Source organism: Vanessa cardui, chromosome 9 (assembly GCF_905220365.1).
Source record: "Vanessa cardui chromosome 9, ilVanCard2.1, whole genome shotgun sequence".
Taxonomy (NCBI): domain Eukaryota; kingdom Metazoa; phylum Arthropoda; class Insecta; order Lepidoptera; family Nymphalidae; genus Vanessa; species Vanessa cardui.
This window is the reverse complement of record NC_061131.1, coordinates 1455630-1468805: the sequence shown is the minus strand read 5'-3', so window position 1 is coordinate 1468805 and position 13176 is coordinate 1455630.

Genomic DNA, 13176 nt, shown 5'->3' with positions numbered 1-13176 from the left:
TTACAAATTGTTCTTTTATTTTAATTAAATATTCAATAACGTCATGTACTTTACCTCCTATAGTTCCATCATCTAGATACCAAACTTTTAATTTAGATTTTAAATTCGAAATACAGCTATGAATACCTAAGCTAAAAAGAGCAGGACCTAATGGATCTCCTTGCTGAACGCCTACATTAGAATGAATTGTATCTTCACCAAAAAATAATTTGAAAGGTGAACTATAACATTGCCAAACGTATGAGAAAATTTCAGGCAGATTAGAGAAGACTTCGTTAAGCAAGGTTTCTCTAGCTAAGGAGTTAAAAGCATTCTTTACATCAACTTTCAGAAGTATCTCGGCCTCGTTTCCTTTTAGAAAGGTACGAGTAGAGTGCACTGCTGCTTCTCTCACCCGGTGACGCTGTAGAGGCCAATAGGGCCAACAGCAATACACATTTCGAAAAAACTGCTGCTTCACAACCACCTCTGCTTCGAAAACCGAGTTGAATTGGTTGAGATTTGGTTTTTAGGGTGGAGACTATGTGCTTACAAGCTAATTTAGATGCCAAACGGCGAAAAATGGCCCCGATTGCTATTGGATGGAATTAATTGACTAACTGATTAATTGTCGCCAAACATTAATGCCATTCAATATGGAGAGTAAGATCGTTTTATTGAGTAGAACCCACTAAAGAAGGAATTTTGTAAATTCTACCCCTAAATGGGTTTTAAAAGGGGGGCTGATAGTTTTTATGGAATTCTGTAATTTTTGAAGTTAGAAACATAAAATTTTATCTTTCTGATACTTATTAAAAATAAAAAGATATGTAACGTATCTGGATTTTCTACCCTAGGGGGTGGAAAACACACCAATATGGTGAATATGTAATATTTTATGTTAATACGTAAATGTATTCAATTCCCACACGAGCAAAGCCAACAGCAATAGCTAGTATTTGTATAAAAATTACCGACACGAGATGAGCAGCACTTATTGTATATTAATGCTATTATGCAATTAACTTTAACTAAGTGCTAACAACTGTAATTTTTCAAAACTATCACATGAACGATGAACACTAAGAATAAGAAAAAGTCATTCAATTGTACATAGTCTCTCGTTTCTACATATTAACTTGTGGAATTATGTGAAAACAACTTATATTTCCTTTATGAAATATAACAAGTATTAACTTCAGGATTTTTAAACATGTACATAATAAATAATAATAATAAATATGAGACAACATCACATACATTACTCTGATCCCAATGTAAGTAGCTGAAGCACTTGTGTTATGGAAATCAGAAGTAACGACGGTACCACAAACACCCAGACCCAAGACAACATAGAAAACTAATGGTAATCTACATCTACTCGGCCAGGAATCGAACCCGGGACCTCAGAGTAGCGTACCCATGAAAACCGGTGTACACACCACTCGACCATGGAGGTCGTCTAAACATAGTATTATATTGTGGATATATGCCTTATTTATATAGGTTTTGTAAGGCTTATAAAAGGGGTTTTTCAATATTTATTTAACCTATTCCATTATATTGTTGGACAACTAATGTTGGAAGAGAGTAACTACCGATCAGATCAGATTTTACTGGTCTTCTCAGTAAAATCTACATTTGGAACCAGTGGCTTTAGGATGGATTCCTATCCAATCTCTCATTTAATTTAAAAAAATAAGATTTTGATTAAAACTACACTTTACTTACTCATCATCACTATTCTCCTGCACTTATCCCAAATTTATTTGGGATCGTCGCAGCATGTCTTCTTCTTCCAAACTTTTCTGTCTGACGTCATCTTACAAGTACAATTCTTTCGAGCCATATCGTTTCATACAATCTAACCATCATACCAGGATATCGGGTTTCCTAGGTTACCAGTATCAAAAAGAAAACAATACCTTACTTTTTTATAATATATGTATGTATCACAATGAATTATAATCTCTGTCACCTTTATTCTATGTTACTTTCTTTGGCGAAAACAGCGTAAAGTTAAAGTGATTTCAAGAGTACTAAATGGCACTTGTTACCTTATGATAATCGTATACACGCTTCGTACCCAAACCTTAATTTAATCTACCTTTAATCACTGGGTTACATCTTTTATAGCACACTAACTGATATAACCAGAGAGTAGAATACAAAGGTTCATTTTCATTTACAAAGATGATTTTAAGTCAACGAATTTTCACTTAAAAGTAAAAAGAGTATGTCTATCTATGTGTGATGTTACCTATTCTGCTAACGTATTCTACGTTCGTAATGAAAATACAAATAGTTCACATCCGGTCTTTAATTGATTTTATAGTTTATATGGTCAAGAAAAATTATTATTATTTTTCTTAAGCTTACGTTTGGTCATCAATTCGTAGCAGTATTTTGCGGTAAGTTATTTCTTCCCCATTACTGCGTCGCTTTCTTTGCTCGGTACTGTAAAAAATGCCGTCTCATCGTTATTTTTTACAAGTAATCTAGCGGCGCCTAAAATGTGTAGAAGCATAAATATTTGGTTATGATGTGCTCACGGCAACTATAGGCAATTGTTTACCCTTATTATATTTTTGGTGGTTGTTTTATACGATGTAAGTGTTATATTAGTAGTCACTGTTACTTCGATATCATTATGAATGAGACCAGAAGATCAAATTCGAATATTGGGTCAGACCAACTGAGAGTTTACATCAATAAAATCCATACTTAAATACAAAAAGAAAAGTAAAAACTTTACAACGAACCAATAATAACATATCTACATATATACAAGATTTACTGTACATATTTAGCATATAAATGTTATCTTAAGCGTAGATTTATCGTTTACAAAAGATTAGTGATTTTATATCAACGAATTTTTAGTTAAAAATAAATGGAGATACAGAATGACGTTATGATTATTATTTGTATGAAATAATTACTCTAGGAAAAAACTTAGATATACATATTGCATGCGATTTTTTAATAACTCATCTATACTCTGTACTACTAAGATTTATAATGTTAATTAATATATTTTAATTTCTAATACAGCACTATTCCACTTAATCACTTATTTCCACTTTAATTTACCTTTTAAATTAAATAAAAATTCCTGTAAAAGTTTCGTCGACGTTCGAACGCGATTTTTGCGGATCTATACTGAATCGCGTCAACTTTCTGTCTAATATTCTTTGTTTGGCTTATTTACATGTTATGATTGGAATGAAATATAATGAAAAGTTCAATAATAGGTACAACGTATATTCTTACGGTGACACATATTATGTGTCACCGTAAGATTAAAAGATTCGTTAGGTTACTATATATCTATCTATCTATATGTAATATGTAATTTACTTCGATAGATGATGATGATATGATTGGTCACTCTCACAATAAGATCGACCAATCAGGAAGAGTTTTTGACAGTTGACAATTAGACGTGGGACAGATTGTAATCTAACAGTTTTACTTCGATAGATTACAATATAGCGAAAAATAATGCGTTAAATTGCAATAATATTTCACGGTTCACAATATTTCGTCAGTTTACAATCTGACAAGATAGATAGATGGTAATCTAAAAGATTTTGTAATGTTACGGCAACATATACATTCTTTATAAATTATTCAAAATATTTTAAAAGAAATTATTTTTGATTTTGAAGCCTATTATGGCGTCGATTCGTGAGCATTTGCGGCGCAGCTACTTCAATCAAAATAACTTGGCAATCGTTAAATAATACCGAAAATTAATTAATAACACTTAAGGAGCTTACGCCGACAAACAATGAACGGTCGAAAATTTTAATTATGAAACAAACGTCATTATAACAATCGTGAAAGCCTCTCGTAAAAGAGTTATCGCCTAATAAATTTCACGACACGCAATGTCTGTATTTTTGTAGTGTTACACACAGCTTCTTTGAATTTAAGGATTAAATTTATTTATCCTAAGTAAAAAATTTAAAATTATAATTATGTGTCTTATTATAACGAAATAAGGTTTATTGTATGTTGAGTTTCTCAGGTCGATGATACCAGAACATGAAAAAGTTCCACGAGCTCGTGTTTTGAAAGAATCCTTTGTTATAACGATAACATTTCTGAGAATATACTAACAATTTGTAGTCAATAGATTTCCAATCACTACAGGTTATTGTGGGCGATAATTTTGGAAATATTATTAATTTAAATTTGTTATTTGATCTTTATATTAAAGAAACGAAACTATATTACTTTTGAAGAACACTTATTTCAATATTTTTATTTGATAATGTTAGTACTTGATTCAACTCGACGTAGTGATAGTTTTCCAATTAAAATTATAAACTACAATATAATAGACGATACTCCACGATGGAATTGTAATTTAGATGGAAATGCCGTCGACAATATTTAATCTACTTTTGATAATGATAACTTTAGTGATGAAACTAATAGTGATGAGGAACCTATTGTAAGACAGAAAAAGAAAATGTTTTTTTCAATCGCGCTCATAATTATAATATTGTGGTATGTAACGGTGTTGAGATAAATAGTATATTACTGGATCGGAAAGTAGATTGTACGAAGAAGAATAAGTGAGAGACTATGTCATAGTAATACCTTTTTCTTTGCTGAACTACTGAAGATATTTTGACGCCATACAACAGTACTTGGTAATGTTGTGTTCTAGTTTGAAGGGTGAGTGAGCCAGACTATATGCTCAAGGCGACTCCAGTTAATTCCCAATATTGGTGCCGAATTGGCGGTGAAAGGAATGGTTAACAGTGACATTGTCTATAGACGGTAGTGACCTCTTACCATCAGCTGGCCCATATGCTCGTCTGCCAACCAATAGCATAAATAAAGAACTGAGTAATTTGGAATTCTAACGCATCCACAGTCTCTTCCGTGCTATTTTCTCGCAGTGAATTTAAGTCTGAAGGATAATCATTACAAAAATAAGCGTAACATCGACTTAAAAAAATCATGCAATATTAAGCTTAATGATAATAATATTTAAAGGATACGCTCATCAAAATAATATATCATCATAAGTCCTTTTTCGAAATTTTATAAGTAAGTAAGAGTCTTAGGAAAACACAAGACTGTTCTCCACGGTCGTGTGTCATATCACTGCAATAGCTTCATTGTAATATGACATGATACAGCCAGTTTTATTGCTTTGACAGATGCGGTTTGACTGAGTCAATATAAAGTCTATATATACAGCATATATGTCCTTATAAAGTATTAGACTAGACTTATTCGTTATTTTACCTAGGGATAAAGCTTAGTGCAAGGGTACCACTCAAAAAATTTGGTAAAGCATCACAAAATACTAGTAGTATTTATGTGTTCCGATTTAAAGTAAGTCAGTCAGAGTAAGGTGCTAGTAACTTAACATCTTAGTTCTCTAGGTTTCTGGTGTATTTGTAATTTAAGGAATAAAAAAATATATATTTGAGCTTTGTGTTGGCAGTTGAGTAAAAGGAAAGGAAAGTCTGAGTAAAAAACGTATCCTATTCAAACGGTTTTTTTTTTATTTAATGACATAAGAAGTATCAGTTAATTTAAAATATTTATTTAAGACGCTAAAGTTATAAATGTATTTTTTTTATTAATTAGTGTTCATTTAGTCTCTGTTCTCTAAATTAAACGTAAAGCATAAACATTGCAATTGTCGATTCACTATTTTAGATGAAGATTCCTTAAGTCCTAAGTTTAAAAAAGTCAAAGAAGATTTCTTTGATTACTACTGTACTAATAGGTTCATATTTACGTTACAAATAAGTACCATATCGCGTAACATAAAACAATTTAACGATGTAATGTTGTTGGTACTTAAAACATACTAAAATAATAAATATAAACCAAAATCAAAGTATAGTAAAGTAACAGCCTGTAAATTTTCCACTGCTGGGATAAGGTTTCCTCTTCCATTAAGGAGAGGGTTTGGAACATATTCCACCACTCTGTTCCACAGTGGGTTGATGGAATACACATGTGGCAGAATTTCTATGAAATTAGACACATGCAGGTTTCCTCACGATGTTTTCCTTCACCGCCGAGCACGAGATGAATTTAAAAACACAAATTAAGCACATATATGTAGTGGTGCTTGCCTGGGTTTGAACCCGAAATCATCGGTTAAGATGCACGTTCTAACCACTGGGCCATCTCAGCTCTGTTCTATAACAAGGAGATATACAAATAAATTAAAAAAAGTATTCTAATTTTGTAATATTTTAAACGTGGAAAACTTCCACCCATTGATGTGGTTTTTATAAACGTTATATATAAAAATATGCAAAGAAATTGTTGAAAATTAAAATGGTACAATAGCAGGAATTCAAACAAAAGAATACGTCGTAATCCAATTTACAATGAGCCGCATATTCATAAGGAATTCTGCTTTCAAGAGGTCTCTTGATACGGTTTCCTTTATCAGGTATCAACGATTTCTTGCATTGAAACAATTACTAGATTAAAACTACAATTAGTTTTGTCCAGTTGTATCTTTAATTAAAGTTTTAATGGATGATGGCATCTTTTGTACTCAGGATAAAGTATTTATGATCACAATTTAAAATAAGGATTACGACAACAACAACAGCCTGTAAATTTCCCACTGCTGGGCTAATGCCTCCACTCCCTTTCGAGGAGAGAGATTGTAACATATTCCAACGCGCTGTTCCAATGCGGGTTGGTGGAATATTCATGAAGCAGAATTTATATGAAATTAGACAGGTTCACTAATATGGATAATGACGGTGGTTTTATTGTATTCCGGTTTGATGGGACGTAAGCCAGTGTTAGAACTAGCGCGCACTGGTAACTTTCGTCACGGTGACTGTTTCGTCACTCTTGTCAAGTCCGTGAATATGTACAGATACAGATATTATTCATAGATTCATAACTAACTTACACGAAATATTACTCATATTTTCGACTCAAAAATTGGTATGTAAGACCGTCTGTTTAAGATTTTTTGTAATGTGGTACAGGTGTTAAACGAGCAGGTGGCTCACCTGATACGTTTCTACCATTGCCCGGGGACATTTGCAACAACACCAATGCTCTGTGTTATTGTGTTACAATTTGAAAGGCGTGTAACTACAGGCTCAAGGGACATAACATCTTAGCTATCTACGTTGGCTTAATTGGCGATATAAGGAATCGTTAATAATTCTAACAGCAACTATGTTTGTGGGTAGTCGTGACCACTTCCCATCTTGAGATCCATTGCCCGTTCTTCGAACAATTTAATAAAAACAGGAAGAGAAATATTACAAAGTTCACAAACACTCGTGCATTCTCTTTTTACTCTATCTCGTAATCCAACACGAAAGACAATCTTTGAGAAGCAGAAATAAAGCCTTTGCTTACTTTTCTCAGTATTCGTCTAATTGGCTATAAGCACTGCCAACTCTATACAACAATTTTCTAAACAAATTATAATTAAAGTCTTTATTTTTATAAGTAGAGTCTTTATTAGTATTTTTTTATGGTATAGCTTGGCGGACGAGCATATGGGCCATCTAATGGTAAGTGGTCACCTTCACCTATAGACAATGACGCTGTAAGAAATATTAACTATTCCTTACATCGTCGACGTGCGACCAACCTTGGGAACTAAAATGTTATGTCCCTTGTGTCTGTAGTTACACTGGCTCACTCACCCTTCAAACCGGAATACAATAATAATAATTATTGTTACTTGGTAGAATTACTGGTGAGTGAGTGGTACCTACCCAGACGGGCTTTGCAAAAAGCACTACCACCAATTAATAAAAGTAAAGTATAAGATTTGAGTATGTTGATTATGTCTAAATGTTTGGTATAGGTCAGTTTGATTATGGACTCCTCCTCGGGTGAAGACCTCCTTCAGTCCTTTTCAGTAATCTCAGTCCTTGCCGATATTTTTAATTCCTTTAAGTCGTCTACCCATCTATTCGGTCTACCCTACCCTTATTTTGCCGATTGATTCTAACCAATATACGCAACAATTAGTACATAGTATAAAATAAAGCAGTTTACCATTATTAGTCCCTATTTATGTTTAGATCTTTAAATGTAAGCAACGGATTTTGATGCGGTTTTTTTAATAGACAGATTGATTCGAGAGGAACGTTTTTGTATGTAATACACGGACAATATAGTAAGGAAACACTAATCATGTTAGAAGTTTCTAATGTGATGTCGTAAATAAAAAAAATCTGTAGTATATTTAGTATCAGTATTGCACCCGTGCGAAGCTTGTCTAGTATTTAATAAATCGAATCTGGGTTTGAACTGAGAACCTCGGGAGCGAAACTCTCATAAGCCAACCACTAAATCAATCAGGGAGTTATATGACAAGCATTCAAGTTGCTGATACGCTTCAAACGAGCGATATAAAATTTTATGGTGTATGCGACTGGCTCACGTTATTTGATATACTTAATAATGTTATGATTACTGTGTATATAGTAATATAAATTTAGGCTACGTATTATATATATATAACACCTGGTGCTCCAGGCTCCGTTCGCGTGACTGTATGCGTCAAAAGTGGGGATATTTATTATATGGTTGATGAGATTAGAAGTAACAAACGAATAGAAAACAGACAGACTAAAAATTCTAAAAATATTTTATATTAATAATTTATTAACATAAGAATTAACAACATTAAATGCTTAAATATATATATATATATATATATATATATATAAATATGAACTAAAACTAGTTACTGTATAAATCTTGACCGCGTGAAATGGTGGCATCAATGCTAGCAACATTTCCCCCTTGAATCGCAATTCCTAAAAAAACATATTTTTGTGATCTATTGCATTAATAAATACCATTTTTACCCCTGTACTATTTTTTATCAAATATATCACATACATCTCACATACGACTCAGCCGGGAATCGAACCCTGGACCTCGGATTGGCGTACCTAAGAAACCGGTGTACACACCAATCGACCACGGAGGTCGTCAAATATCTTCTATGTATAGAATTCAATCAGTTACAATTTTAATATATTTGTATATCAGTCTGGCGAGTAATAAATAGTTTCTCTAACAATCTCTACCAGTATACAACCTGTATCAATATACATTTTCTTTAAATAAAGTCTGCACTTGGTATGCTAAAATCAATTATGTATATAGAATTAAATACTCTTTCGGCTTCATGCGAATGCGAAAAGAGTATATAAAACTTTTAGATGGAAGAACATGAAAAGAAAATCTCTCTCATTTTTTCAGTTGTGAACGTTGAAATTCTCGGTATTTCTCAACTTTGATATGCATGTATTATACATATAAATCTACCTCTTGAATGGTTGATGAAAACTGCATTAAAGATGTTGCGTAGTTTAAAAGATGTAAACGTATAGAGGGCGGGAAGGTACTTTGTTTTACCAAAATCAAAATATACTTTATTCAAGTAGGCTTTTACAAGCACTTTTGACCATATAACCTACCACCACACTGATTCAGAAAGTAGATGTTACGGAGAATAACCGCCAAGAAACTCATTAGTTACTCTTTTTCAACATTTAAAGAAACAGTCATGTTAGTTAATTACAATTTAATATGCATGTAATATATCCTGCCCGGAAGTCAACAAGTATTAATTCATGACTCATCAAATTCGTTCACTATAATATGTCATAAAAATATTTGGTAGTAAATTTTGAACGGGAAGCATATATCATAAAATTAAAAATACTAACGTACATTTATGTAACTATATTTGTTAGACATTATATATCGTCTACTTTTTATTAGAACAACCACATGGCCAATCATTTGTTTATTAAATAATCTATATATTCTGTGTGTCACCGTAAGATTACAAAATTAGTTACATTACAATCAGACGAGACAGACGGTGATCTTTCGTAATATTGTGAACCGTGAAAAATGTCGTGAAATACGATTCCAATGTAGCCTATACATTTTTTTTAGAACTTGTACCCATGCGAAGGCGGGACGTGTACATTGAAACCTATTAAACTTTCCAAACAAAAACTTAACACAATTTGTATATATTAAAAATGATCATCTAAGAACCTCTCATCTACCACTTACGAAATTAAGCTTACGTGTTTGCAAGCCTAAATGGACTACATATATATATTAATATTCAAATATTATTCAACCAATTTTACATACATACATATGTCGAATTCATTACCTTAACCCTCCTTCACTAAGACGGTTAAAAATACTTTAAAATAGAATATAAAAGGCATTGAAAATTATAACTTAACAATTATTATATTTATTAATCAGATAAATATTTACCAAACCAAAACAAGTTCAGTTAAGAAGCATGTTGGTAATTCGTTCAAATGAGAGCAACCTTGCATCTAAAATTTTTAAGGCCAATATTTGTATGTACGGATGTTTATTACTTTTCTAAGCAAATACTACGGAATTAATTTTATATTAAATACTAAAACTTTATAATAACATAGATATAAACCAGAATGTGTAAATAATACGAACGGTTGAAAATTTGAACATAATATTTTTAATTCTGTCACGATAAAAACTCAAACTAGATAAGAATCTAGTTAGGAATTTGCTCCAACAAGTAAAACTAACCGTCACCTCTAGCCCTTCTTACGTCGGAGTTCAATTATAGCCCGGGCTCTGAGATAACCCCTGGCTTCTGGGCTAATTTAACTTACTTTCCTCCGACTTTAACTTCCTCTGGTCGCATATTTTTTTATTCTATTCAATTATGACAATTTAAACTTAATTTAATTGGAAAAAGTTAAGAACTCCAACCTTGCGAAATGCGACGGAGATGTCCTGTTGAGTTTTATTATTTTAGTTTTTCATCTTGAATCGAGATTATTTGAATAGATTCGCTCAGATTGATCTTGTAGTAAATTAATTTACATAATTTAACGAAATACGAGAATTATTTTTTTAAAACATACATATTTTTTAATTTATTGTTGATTTGTGATTCAATTTTGATTTACAGATACGGAGGTTGGATTTGTTCTTTTTAACTTTTTGGAAGGTTTATATTTTATATACTAGTCTCAAGCAGTATACTACTGTAGTTCTTGGCTACCACAAAGCCTGTTAGCCATTCCACCTACCTAAATAATCACAATCAAAATATACTTAATTCAAGTAGGCTTTTACAAGCCCTTTTGAATCGTCATTTAACAACTATTTTAAGTGAAGCTACCGCCAGTTCGGAAAGTAAGTTCTACCGAGAAGAACCGGCAAGGAACTCAGTAGTTATTCTTTTTCAATATTCAAAAATCTATGCAGGCCATTAATAACTAATAAAACTATTTATTACATCAGATAACTAAGTAACTACTAAGAGTACTTTTATTTTAGAATTACACATAAAATAATAATAATGTCACGCAGCAATGTACGAATATTATGTATTACCGAGCGCAGCCCTCTGCATACCACCAATCCACCGTTACGTCGAGTGCCTCCCACCAACGACTTAATATCACAAAAGCTGCCTAACACAGAAATAATAAGCTATTGTAGAATATCCTGATTACTGATCCCAATGTAAGTAGCCAAAACACTTGTGCTATGGAAAATCCGAAGTAACGACGGTACCACAAACACCCAGACCCATGCTAATATAGAAAACTAATAAACGTATACCACATCGACTCGGCCGGAAATCGAACCCGGGACCTCAGAGCAGCGTATCCATGAAAACCTGTGTACACACTACTCGACCACGGAGGTCGTAAAATATATAGAGTTTGATATATCTCAAGTATGTTACTCATAACATTTTATTATAATTAATCTTATAACATTTAAGGTTTAAAAAATAAAATTAATAATATCAGTCACCTTCATTAGCGTTAAAATTTATGGGCAATTAAGTTTTTAATTTACTTTTACAGCTAACTTGTTATAAATCGCAGTTGTTAAGCTGTCTTGTCATTAATTCCCAGCGCTAAAGTACACGCTCCTGTTCGTATTTAACTAACGAAACCTTTCAGCACTGCCTTCACTTCATGTAATTATTAAATATTATCCATTTTTTTTTCCTAAAAATGGAGGAATACCAAAATCATGTGTTTAATTTTTAAGTGCTTCGAATTGCTTCTAATATTTTTGTACGATTTTCAGATGTAGCATCTATTTTCTCACATCAACAGCCTGTAAATTTATCACTGCTAGACTAAGGCCTCCTCTCCCTTTGAGATTTGAAGCATATCCCACCACGCTGCTCCAGTGCGGGTTAGTGGATACACATGAAGCAGAATTTCGTTGAAATCAGTCAGATGCGGGTTTTCTCACGATGTTTTTACAGAAACAAATTAAGCATATGAAAACTCAGTGGTTCTTTGAACCGGAAATCATCGGTTACGATACTCTTCTATTTTATCATTTTGTGGCTAATATTGGTTTGTATGTTTTGATCGGAAACAGCGTGAAGGCGAACATTATTACGCTCATAAAATTTGATGTAAATCAAAATATTTTCGAAATAAATAGGATCATAAAAGCATTCTTGATGTTATAGTGTTGAATTAAATGTACCACCTGTTCGATTAGTAAATTATAATGAGAAGTTACTTTTTTATTTGCAGAGTATCTAGTAAAGTGAGATATATTTATTCCAACTTTTTATTTCCTGCCTTGAAATGAATAATTCGTGAGTCCTCGCTTATTTATCTATAATATAATCTAATTTTGAGTAATATGACTTACTTTTTAACAATGAGCTTCAGTTTCAATTAAAAATAATTTTCCAAGTTTAAACTTTAAAGATCTAAACATACATTGGGTCAAACAACAGTAAATGATTTTGTTTTATACTATGTAATGATGTAACTGTCATGATTGCTAAATGCATTATTATTATTACAAAAAAAAACAGATTCAATATGTTCGACTGCATATGTCTTTATTAATTTTACTTTCAATATATTCATTTAATATATTCTACTTCATATGTCTTTATTAATTTTACTTTCTTAAGTTGTTTCAGTATTTTTTTTATTAGTAATTAAAACGATGTTTTAGTACTGGGCATCGTGTCAAAAGATGAGAAAAAGGAATAAAAAAAATAATCGTGTCAAGTTAAGATGACAGTGTTTACATTTCCGCCTCTGAAAGCACTTAACGCCGCTTGATCTCACTCCGAGTCGATCTGGTTTGGATGGATTTTGGATGAGACGGCTCCCATCGAACTATGTGAAT